This window comes from Pholcus phalangioides, unplaced genomic scaffold (assembly GCF_987345545.1).
Source record: "Pholcus phalangioides strain wild (caught in Gottingen) unplaced genomic scaffold, Ppha-v1.0 ptg000027l_1, whole genome shotgun sequence".
In the NCBI taxonomy this organism is placed as follows: domain Eukaryota; kingdom Metazoa; phylum Arthropoda; class Arachnida; order Araneae; family Pholcidae; genus Pholcus; species Pholcus phalangioides.
The window spans coordinates 11,229,045-11,240,440 of NW_028301617.1; the positions used below are offsets into that span (position 1 = coordinate 11,229,045).

At 38.1% G+C, this 11,396-nt stretch overlaps 1 non-coding gene across 1 annotated transcript; it reads left to right on the forward strand.

Annotated features, from left to right (window-relative positions):
* Nucleotides 1-11,095: 11,095 nt before the first annotated feature.
* On the forward strand, nt 11,096-11,169 carry TRNAS-GGA (transfer RNA serine (anticodon GGA)). Its single transcript has one exon. It is a non-coding gene; the product is annotated as a tRNA-Ser (tRNA).
* The last annotated feature ends 227 nt before the right edge of the window (nt 11,170-11,396 follow it).

Below are 11,396 nucleotides of genomic sequence, written 5' to 3' on the forward strand. Positions count from 1 at the left end.
CCTCTAAATGTTTCCATTCTCTGCTTTGCCTGATGCTTTAGCCATCCAGTTGACTCCAGCCACTTTCCTGATCTCGTCAATCCATCTTGCTTGAGGACGCCTTCTAGGGATACCAATCTCGAATACTTGTGGTCCATCTGTTGTCCCGCCTTCTCGAAACATATCCAGCCCATTTCTATTTCAAACGTTTAATTCTTTCCATGATATCATACACCTTTGTGTGGTTCCTTATCCAGGTGATTCGTTTTCTGTCTCTCCTTGTGATGCCTAGCATACATGTTTCCATGCTCCTTTGTGTTGTCTGTAGCCTTTGTATCGTCTTGCTTGTGAAATTACTCATTATTTTCTCTATGCCGCAAACAACCTACCTTGTAAATAGTATGAATAGTATGGAGGCTACGGTGGCTATTAGAGGATAGAGGCTATATAAAACTGCTATGATCATTCCTGAGGGATTCGACACACACATAGCTTAAAGATTGTTGGATTTCTCTCTCGGAAGAATCAAATGCTATCACTATGCCGGAATAATCAGACAGATACAGGATTAGAGATTGTTGGTTTCTACCAACAGTTCATCAGACTCGATTCCATTCAACACATCAAGGTAGTCACCATACTCAAATCCGTGCCCTGAAGCTCATTAGCCATAGCTCAAGTCACCCCATGCACAACTCAATCCGAGATACTCATCAAACTGTCCATTGCACTAATTAGACTCCACCAGTTTATAGTTCCCAAGCTAGACATCTAAAGGACCACACGCGAACATATTTCTATAATGCTTTTAAGAAATTAAATTTTAATTATTTGACTCACGAAAATAGCACTGATTCACCCGAAGAAACATCACACACACAAAAAAGCCATTCCCATGCAATAACGACGTCACTAATTCGACGTTAGGCAGGCCGCATCGCGTTAATTAACCTCCCTAAGAAACCTAGCATATCAGCCAGCAATCTAAAGATATTAGCAATCATTAAGAAAAATACAAACACTTATTTTTTTATTATTTTTTTTTGTAAAAAAAAACCAAAAACTTATTAAAAACGATAAAAAAAAAAAAAATAATAATCAGAGAGATAAGATGTCCAAGATATTAATAAGAACCTAAAGAAAATATATATATAGACTTCGATAACAATGTAATAATCCTCGTCTTCATTAAGATGATAAGAACTTCCAGAAGAAGAAGAAAAAGATAATAATAAGGCAAAAGATAATCAATTAGGATAAGAATCAATGTATTGACGATCAAAATTAGTTATTTAAAAAAATTTTTTGTTCTTGTACGTTTTTAGTCTTAAAGAAAACTGAGATTAAATCAGTAATTATACAAAGTAGGAGGACACATCATTCTATAACGAAGGACAAAAAATAAAAAAAAAATTATCTCCTATCTACTCTGCATATTAATTTAGTCAATTACTCATTTTTTTCGCATTAATTCTAGCAAAAACAAAAAGTTATTTTTATGTAAAAAAATTTTTTTCCCCCTCAGCCCTGAAGCCACTCAAGATTATGTCGACGTCAAAAATACCAATTAGCCACTTACTCCACTGAAGGAAGGGGGGAAAAAAAATATACGAAGTTCTCTGAGGATAAGTAAATCCACTCCGTAAATTAGTAAGGAAACAAAGAAAGCGAAGTTCATCAATGATAAAAACACTAATGAGGTTCGTTTGGGAACCTCCTCTTAATGATAATTAACCATACGTCTAGTCTTCTATGTCGTCATCAAGTTGATTATGGTTAGTAATTAGAGAAGAAAATGGCGGGATGGATGTTTTTTTTTGGTTTTGGTTTTAGGCCTCAAGTGTTGTTTAGTCGCTGGTTTCAAGGCTATATGCCGCCATTTTTTTTTCTTCTTCCATAAATGAATTTATAAGAGTTCTAATATACGCGAAGTTTTTTTTAAAAAAGAAACCTCAATCTTCACGGTGAATATAAAATTGGCTCAATCACACGATTGCCTTGGTGTCGAAAATTAGGGGAAGTAAAAGGAAATTTAATTATATAACCTTATAAGTTTCGCTCCTTTTGTGGGTTTTTTTTTTCCGCGGGGTACAACATCCATTGGAGGGAATTTAATTTTTATTCAAGGTGTGGGTTGTGGTGGTTGAAAGGTGAAGCTCGTTGCCAATTAGCGGATAAAATTAATCGTTAGCACGCAAAAATGCGCGAAAATTTGATTTAGAGTTTTGCGTGGAAAGCATTTTTCGAGTTAATTGGATTGTCTAAAAATTGGGTATTGAATTCATTTTTAGTTTCGAAATTGCCAAATTGTCATACTGAAATGATACCAATTTCTTTGAAGAATTATTGCTTGAATTTATTGGTTAATTATTCTTCAGTTGCTGTAAGAGGCAGTTCCGCTGAGTCGCAAAGAATCTACCTTGTAAATACAGTATAGAGGCTCCGTTGACAATCGCCTGGCTATGAGAGGATAGATGCTATATAAAACTGCTGTGCTTCAAGTTGGAGGGATTCGACAGACATATGACTTGAAGATTGTGGGATTCCAGAAGGGTCAAATGCTGTCGCTATGTCGGAAGAATCTGACTGATACATAGATTGAGTATTGTTGGATTCCACCAGAAAAGGATAAACTGTTGTGGCTATATGCCAAAAGGGATTTGACAGACTCATCCGAAGGAAATCACCTGTTATGACAATGTCGGAGGGATATGACAGGCACAAAGCTTTAAAATCGTTAGATTCCACCTAGAAGTATTAAATGTCGTAGCAATGCTGAAGAAATCTGACGGATACAGAGATAGACGGATTCCACCCATAGGTTCAAGTGTTATGACTATGCCAGAGGGATTTGGTAGATACAGGGTATGAAAAAGCCTAAGAGATCATCTCTGACCCTGACTATAGAACAAGGTTTGAGAGATAAAGGGATTGATGATCGTCGAAGTCCCTCTCAAAGGATCAAATGGCTATGCCAGGTGAATTCGAAGAGAGTACAGGGTTTGAGGTTTGATTGCACCTAAAGGGCCAGCTGTTATGACCCGTTAAAACAATCTGACAGAGGGTTTGGTGATTGATTGCTGGTTTCTACCTTACAAGATCATCTGCTGTGATTATGCCGGAGGGATTCGACATTGGATTGAGTATTTTTGGATTCCACTCAGAAAGATCGGATGCTGTGGCTAAGTCGTTCGAATCTGGAAGACTCTGGGGGGTTTCGGGTCAAATCGCACCCAAAGGGTCAACCGGCAGAGAAGATCAGCTGCTCTGACTATAAGGAGGTATTTGACAGACACAGGGCTTGTCATAATTCTTGGAATACATGGTGGTATAAAGCATCATGAACGAACTTTCCATAATCCGCACAGCCAACTGATGTGCGAGTCTAGAATTTTACGGATGACCATGCTTTGAGTCAAAATAAACGCCTCGTGATTGAAAGGACAGACGCTCGAACAACTGAGGTTTATTTTGTAATAAACCAATGTCTACAAAAGCATCAGCTCCAGCTTTGTCGAGGAGCAGACCGTCAACAACGTAGCCTACAAGGGGCATCCATCAAAACGATTAGAACTTCGGACATGAGATGGACAAAAAAGCTTAACAACTTCGACTCTTTGATATATGTCCTAGCCTTCCTCTCGTTCAGACATTATCATCGTTTTCCAAGACCTAGAAGCCTTGGGTATTTCCATCAACGAAATCGCGTTTGCTGTTCTGTAGACGATTCCGAATGAAAATCCAATCATCATCTAGGCGAATTATCCGAAAACTTGAATAATTACCCGATGGGTTTCGTTCTTTTGTTCAATCGGAAGCTCCTCCCCCCGATCCGGGGAGAGATAGGAAATCTGTCACCATCATCATTATCATCACTAATTAATACAAATGACGTATTATAATTAATATTAATGACGTGAAAGGAGTGATTCACAAATGAAATATAATTAAGACCGATGATGATGAAGTTTTCTTCTTCTTTTTTTAAAGAAGACCAAATTTTCTGCTGATGCGAGACTCACATCGTTCGTTATCTATTCCAATCGCCATATTACAGTGTCATTGGGTAGATGATGGCGTTTTGTTGCTGCATATTCTAGGTCACCAAAGACGACGATTCCAGAATCATGGACATTGTGTCTTTTCACTGTAACTACTTTACTACAAAAAGCTAAAAAGATAAAGATTAATTATCATCTCTAATCTTTCATATCTACGACCCAGATGAAATAAACACAGAATTAAGAAGAAACTATCGCCATTTTTTTTTCGAAACATTGACTCCCAATAACTTTTGCATGAACCCTTCACACCAAATGTTGCCAACGCCTCTCACCTAAATACAATTTTTTTTTTTTCAAATATTATCCGCCATATTTTTTTTTCTTCTTTTGTATGTGACGGTCGTCATTCGTATGCCTGTCTTTGCTGTTACTTAAAGCTGTCAGTTCGTCTTTCTGGAGTAGGTACGTGAGGGTCGATTCACTTCAGCCTTGTTGGCTTCGTCTCCTTGTTGTTGCTCTGTATGGATACGATACCGTCTTTTCTTGTTCGTTTTCCCCCCCTTCTGTGGACAGCTGTCACTTCCAACTGAGATGTGGTGACATAAACGTTCTGCTCTCTCGCTGAGCTCAGCGCGAAATCGTCAACTTTTCCAGTCAATGAGGGGAACACAAAGAAGAAATGCTTATTTAGATCGACTGTTTTCTTGCGTTTATATTGTATTTACCACGTATTATAGATCGTTTTATTTGTTTGATCTAGACTTTTTCTGTTATCGTTAATACCAATTTCGGATATTATAGGATATTCTTTAACAAAATGCGAACCATTTTCTTACATTCCAAAGCACATTAAATCAATATTCTTTGCTCTAATCACGATGTAATTATTATTAGCGTCATATTCCAGTGTTTAGCTATAATATGACGCTAATAATAATTACATCATGATTAGAGCAAAGAATATTGATTTAATGTGGTTCGGAATGTTAGAAAATGGTCAGCATTATGTTAAATATCCTATAATAGCTCCGATGAAACTACATACAGCCAGCGTTGCCCAGTGCCAAAATTATAAAATGAATAGAAAAAGAGCCACATTTCCTAATTGGTTGATACGATCAGTTTTTGAAAGAAAAAAAAAACTTTTATCACTGGATTATTTGCCGATGACTGTGTAATTTGCCGTATCACCATCAATCTGATCAAGAACTTCTCCAACATAATCTGGCTTCCATCGCGGACTGGTGTTCTTTTTGGCAAATGCCAATATCTCAAATACAGTTCACATGAAAGTTACCCGCAAAATTACTTCCTCTTGAAAACTCCATCAATAATTTAACGTTATCCCAAGTTCCTCAAATCAAATACCTGGGTGTCATAATCTCAGCTGACCTACGTTGGAACAAACATGTGTTGACTGTATTTACCAGAAGTGTCTTAACAAACTTTTCTTCCTCCGCCTTAACCTTAAACACTCCACTCGGGATATCGGACTACTCTGTTACCAAACTTATATCTCCCCCGTTCATTCTAACACCGCTGAAATCTGGAACCCCTACACCTCCAGTAATATAGACAAACTCGAATCAATCCCAAATAAATCCACCCGATTTTCCCACGACTGCTGGTCATCTTTCGTTTCCGTGTCCGAACTTAAAAACGAACTTCATCTCTTCCCTCTATTTCTCTGTTAACATTGTTATATAAAATTTTTCATGGTCAATATCAACCATACTACATCTCTAGAAGACTCGACCCCATTCCCTTAAATTAAAACCTATTTTTACTTCCACTGACTGCTTTAAATACAGCTTCTTTCCTCATACCATTGGTGAATCGAACAAACTCCCAAGCTCTGTTGTCGAATCCCACACTCTATCACTAGTTTTTTGTCAGAGGCACGGAATCTCTCAATCTTTCCTTGGAGCTCATGTACACTGAAAGGGACCGTACATGGACGGCCGGACCAGACTCAGGCCAAGCTCACAACTGCTGACGTTGCCACCAGATGGCGACTTATACAAGGATGACGTCACTCTCCGCTACCATACGAAGGTTTTTAACAACTGGCTGTTGCGAAGATATATTTCGGAAAGAGAGAAAATTCACCTGCCCCTGCGGGGAATCGAACCCACGCCCTAGACCACTAGACCAGTGGTTCTCAACCTTTTTTTGTCAATGGCCCCCTTTCAACCATTTCTCATTTCTATGCCCCCCCCCCCTTGCGAACATGAATAATTTTCAACTCCCCCTTCCTTCCCCCCCCCCCGTTTTCCCATTAGAAGATAATTATTCAGAAATTGTCTGAAGTGTAAATATGTTTGAATTTAATTTGATTAATTTTTAATTTATGAAAATAACGAAAAAGCAGAATAAACATAATAGAATACAGTAAAAATAAAATAAATCCCTTGGGCTCACAAAGGGTCTGTATCATAGTAATGTTACTTTTTTGTGAAGTTTATGGTTTTGTGTTTTTCTCAGTTTGATGTATATGTTTTATGTGTTGTGTCAGTCCAATTAAAAAAAAATATTTTTAATCAATGTAAACTCTGCGCTTGAAGACGACACAATGTCATCAAGTTACTCTTTACTGGATGGAATTTTTATTATTTCCAAATTAGTATTTTTTGTGTAAAAGTTTATGGTTTCATTGAGAAATGTCAGTTGTAGCTTCCAAAATACGCATTCTTATAATGATAAAAATCGCAAAAAGTGGTAGCAAGCAGTTTTGTTAATTTTATTTTCTTCGTGCGGATAAAAGTAGTAATGAGGGAATAGCCATATACAAATGAATCACAATTGAAAAGTTCAACCTTTCACATCGTTTTCAACAATAATGCATGTATCAAGGATATAGGTTCATGTTGTAGCCCTACTATGAATTTAAAAAAATGAATTAAAATACGTGTGAAAATTTTTTAAATATTTGTTTGAACCATTCATTCCAGAGAAATCATGTACGCAGGGACAAAACTGTTCGTGTGAACATAATAATGATTCATTAAAAGTATTTCAAGCCCATCGAAAAATATAAATAATCAGATTTTCAAATAAGAAAATTATCAGTTTGTTGACTTCAATTTCGATACGGTGAAAATCTGATATTTCATTGGATGACAAGCTACCTTCAAGTGGCTTTTCGGTTCATAATGTGACCGCTCTCTCGCAGGCGAACGAAGCAACGTGCTAGTTGGCTTAAACACAGCACAATATTTCACATAACAGTCCGTACTATATTTAATATACAGGGCGCATAGGTAACGGGGCATATGACATTTTTTACTGGCGAACCATTGGTCCTAGAGGCATACTTCCAGTTGGAAAAAGTACCCGAATAATGTTTAGTACTCAGATATTTGATTCATGTTGTCAGGGGTTACATAGTTATTAAAATAAAAATGTTAACTTTTTATGCGGACACCCTGTGCCCCAAAACCAAATTGGAAAGTTGTTTCCCGGTCTCCCACAAAAAAATTCAACGTGTCTAAGTTCAAATTTTCACTGAGATTAAGAAAGTTGGAAAAAAATAGCATTAAATGAGGGGAACAATTTTACCCGCATTTAATGCTGTTTTTCCCCAAATTTCCTCAATTTTTCGAATTCGAATATCTCGGTGAATATTGCACTTAGAAACGTGAAATTATTTTAGTTGGCATCGGAAAAGACAGAGCAACAACTTCTTAATCGGGTTCTTTGGCACACTGGGACGGTATAAAAAGTTTTTTTTATTTTATTTTATAACTATACAACCCCCTTACAACATGAATGACATATCTGAGTTGGACACGTGATTTGGATACTTTTTCTAGTTGGATATGTCTCTAAGATCAATGGCTCACCAGTAAAGTGTCATACGCCCTGTTACCCCTGCACCCTCCAAATACACGTAAAAGAATAGTTTGAGACGAAATACAGTCAACTCTCATTTTAACAAATACCATTATAATGGGAAAAATATTGTTTTAACGAAAACTTTTCTAATACCTCGGATAGGTTTACATAGGAACAATATAAAAATTTGGAATTAATTTGTAACGAAATTTCGTTATTACAAAGTGATTTCTCGGGTCTCTTGGAGTTCCAGTCTAATGGTGTTTGACCAAAGCGTATTAATAAAGGGTCTTTAATACGCTCTGGGTTTGATTGTATTTCCCCCCAAAAAAAATCTGACATTTTTGCAGTGAAGTAATTGAACTTCGGCAATTTGATCTGAAAACAGTCCTTTTTATAATGTTTATGTCCTTTTTACTTTTATAAATTTAGGAAGGAAACAAAAGGAAGAAAGGGTGGGGAGAAAAAGAAAAATAGCCAAGACGGGTTCGGTTGGGCGTAAATGCCTCGAAATTCCACTTGTGAGCATTTTCCACTCTCAGTTGGGTGACAAAATTTCACATTTATGAGACGTTTCACTACAGGCACGATTAATCTCTATATATAGCTTTCAATATTAAAATATTTCATTTATACGAAGCACAATTTCAATTATTTGACATTTTCATTTTGGCTCGAACTCCAAATCTTTGGCATTTAGATATCATTTCCAACTATCAAATCCAAGCAGTTTTTGCAGATTGTGAAAACGCGTCGCTGAATTGGTTTTGCATGCGTATTATCAACACTAAAAACCATAAATTTTAGGTTGACAGATACGAAGAGACGCATTGAGCGGGTTATGGACATTTCAAAGTGAAGACTTGCGTGAGAATTTATTGCACTTTTTTTAGAAATCAGCAGATGCAGTGAGTCTCTAATAAACGGATTTAAATTACTTTAAATGTAGTCATACGCCTTTTTAGAATTTTTTTCCTAATGTCCACACAACATTGTTCTTGTAGGATAGGACAATTGGATTGAAATTATTTAAGATGCTGCAGGTCAGTTAAAAGGAAGCATTACAGTATCGATTAAAAAAAACTTTAAAGATGTGGTGTCAATGTTGGTGGAAGTCCCAATACAGGGGCGGCTCGAGCTTACATGCCGCCCGGGTGCGAAACCTCATGTGCCGCCCCACTGGCGACCCTTCCAGGAGGCTGATAGGGCTTCGGTGAAGGACACCTGGAGATAAACCTGATTTTTTTTCAGAAGAAAGCCGCACATCATTGTTTACCATGGAAAATGTGCGTGACCATACGCCCCGCTTTTGAAGTAGAAAAATTTTTGGTCTTTGGTAAAATAATTCTAGAACAAAAACATTCTTAATAAATGCCAGATAACTTAATCCGTGAAAGAGCACTTATTTTTGTGAGCCATCATCACTTATCCCCTAGGCTGGGATCTTTTGCAGGGCCCCCCCCCCCCAGTCAGATTTCTCACGGCCCCTTCTATAGTTAATTTATAGCCTGAAAAAGCCAAAAAATTATGAGAATTATCCCGGGCTCTTGTGGGGGGCCATGGGTGAGGGAACCAAAATGCACACATGGTCCTTTTAATAGAGTACAGGGGTGGCGCTTGGCCATGCGACCCATTGCGGCCACATGCGGCACCGCTTAAAAGGATGCTAAATCCGGGGTGAATGGGTAAAAAAAAAATTCCATTGGCCAAAAAAAACCAAACTGTCGGCTCTGGAGGATCGCAAAATCCGAAATGAAGGGCCGGAAAAAATTTTTTGTTAGGAATTGTTTGGATAAATTGTGTGGGAGGGGCATGACCTTCTAAGGGTAGGGCTGACAGGGCTTCAGCTTGAGGCCCGGGACTAAATCCTTATAATTTTTCTTTTTTCACTCTATAAATTAACTGTAGAAGGGGCCCCGTGGAAAATCGGACATGGGCCCTACGAAAGATTCCCGGACGCAGGAGGTAGGGGCTATGGAGAGAGCAATAGGTAGGAGGTGCTAAAAATAAGTCCCACACGGGTACATATTTTGTCTCGAGCCGCCCAGATAGCTTTCTGGTATTACGCTCAGAGGCCTTGTCTATTTTCTCAACGTTTCCGTTGTCGAGGTATAGTAGGACTTAAAAGCGTGATGTCGTGATTTTTTACTGTGTTAAATTTTGTTGTCTTAAGTAAAGTCTACTCTGCCGCCCCTTGCAACCTGCCGCCCGGATGCGCTGCACCCCTTGCACCCTCGCTTAAGCTGCCCCTGTCCCAATACATTATCACAGCAATGTAGTTTTAAAAAATTAAATTTTGCGAGTATTTTTCCTCATGTATGATTTGGTCACTCGGAGTTCGTTATAACTGAATTCGACTTTATTTCTTTTCAGTGGAGGCAATGGATTGGCATCCCCTTTCAAAATTCATAAAAAATACCCCAGAGCAATCATTCTCTATTTGATTTTTATAAATATATTCCCCATCAGACCACTCAGTGCTGGCTGAACATAGCTTTGTGCTAAACTAAATAACTAAATAGCTATCCGTCTGTGAAAACTGTGGGTTTTTTTACAATTTAGCTTTCATTTTTCACCCATCTACTTCTTGGATTACATTTACTACCAGCACTCAAAAGAATGTCAATGAATGGTCAACAAATCTTTGTCTGTTTTCTTTATGGCAGCCCTCTGTGAACGAAAAGTCTGAACACACAATTTCCTGTCTTTACAGTTATTCCATTTTGCTTAAACCTCTGCTATAGTTTGTCTCAGGGCCTACTATCACCCCCAAGTCGTAAAACCACCGAGATTACATGAACCACTTTTTTTATTTCCTTCTTCCTCATGTTAATGTTACTTGAATGGGGAAAAATTACGAAAAAGATATTCTATGCATTTTATTTGAAATTAAATTAAATTTTAAATTTTTTTAGTCAGAGTGACTAAAAAAATTTAATGTCGCAAATTTCTTCGTGGCCCCCTTATCAGTAGCCGTGGCTCCCCTTTTGCATGATTTTCATCTGTGGCCCCCCTGGAATATCCTGGGGCCCCCCTGGGGCCATATGGCCCCCCGGTTGAGAACCACTGCACTAGACTACAGAGGCACAGAATCTCTCAATCTTTAATTGGAGCTCATGTACACTTCGTATGGTAGCGGAGAGTGACGTCATCCTTGTATAAGTCGCCATCTGGTGGCAACGTCAGCAGTTGTGAGCTTGGCCTGAGTCTGGTCCGGCCGTCCATGTACGGTCCCTTTCAGTGTACACGAGCTCCAAGGAAAGATCGAGAGATTCCGTGCCTCTGTAGTTTAATGGTCTAGGACGTTCACCCGGAAAGTGAAAGGACGTGGGTTCGATTCCCCGCAGGGGCAGTTGAATTTTCTCTCTCTCCAAAATATATCTTCGCAACAGCCAGTTGTTAAAACCTTAGTATGGTAGCGGAGAGTGACGTCATCCTTGTATAACATTTATTTATTAAAAGAAAAAGTTTACAAAAATGACATTCGTATTATTATTATTATAATATTTCAAATAGCGCGAAAATCCTTCTTGCTATCGAATTTCGGCACAGCGTTTCGAGACTGTTTGGTTTTTCATG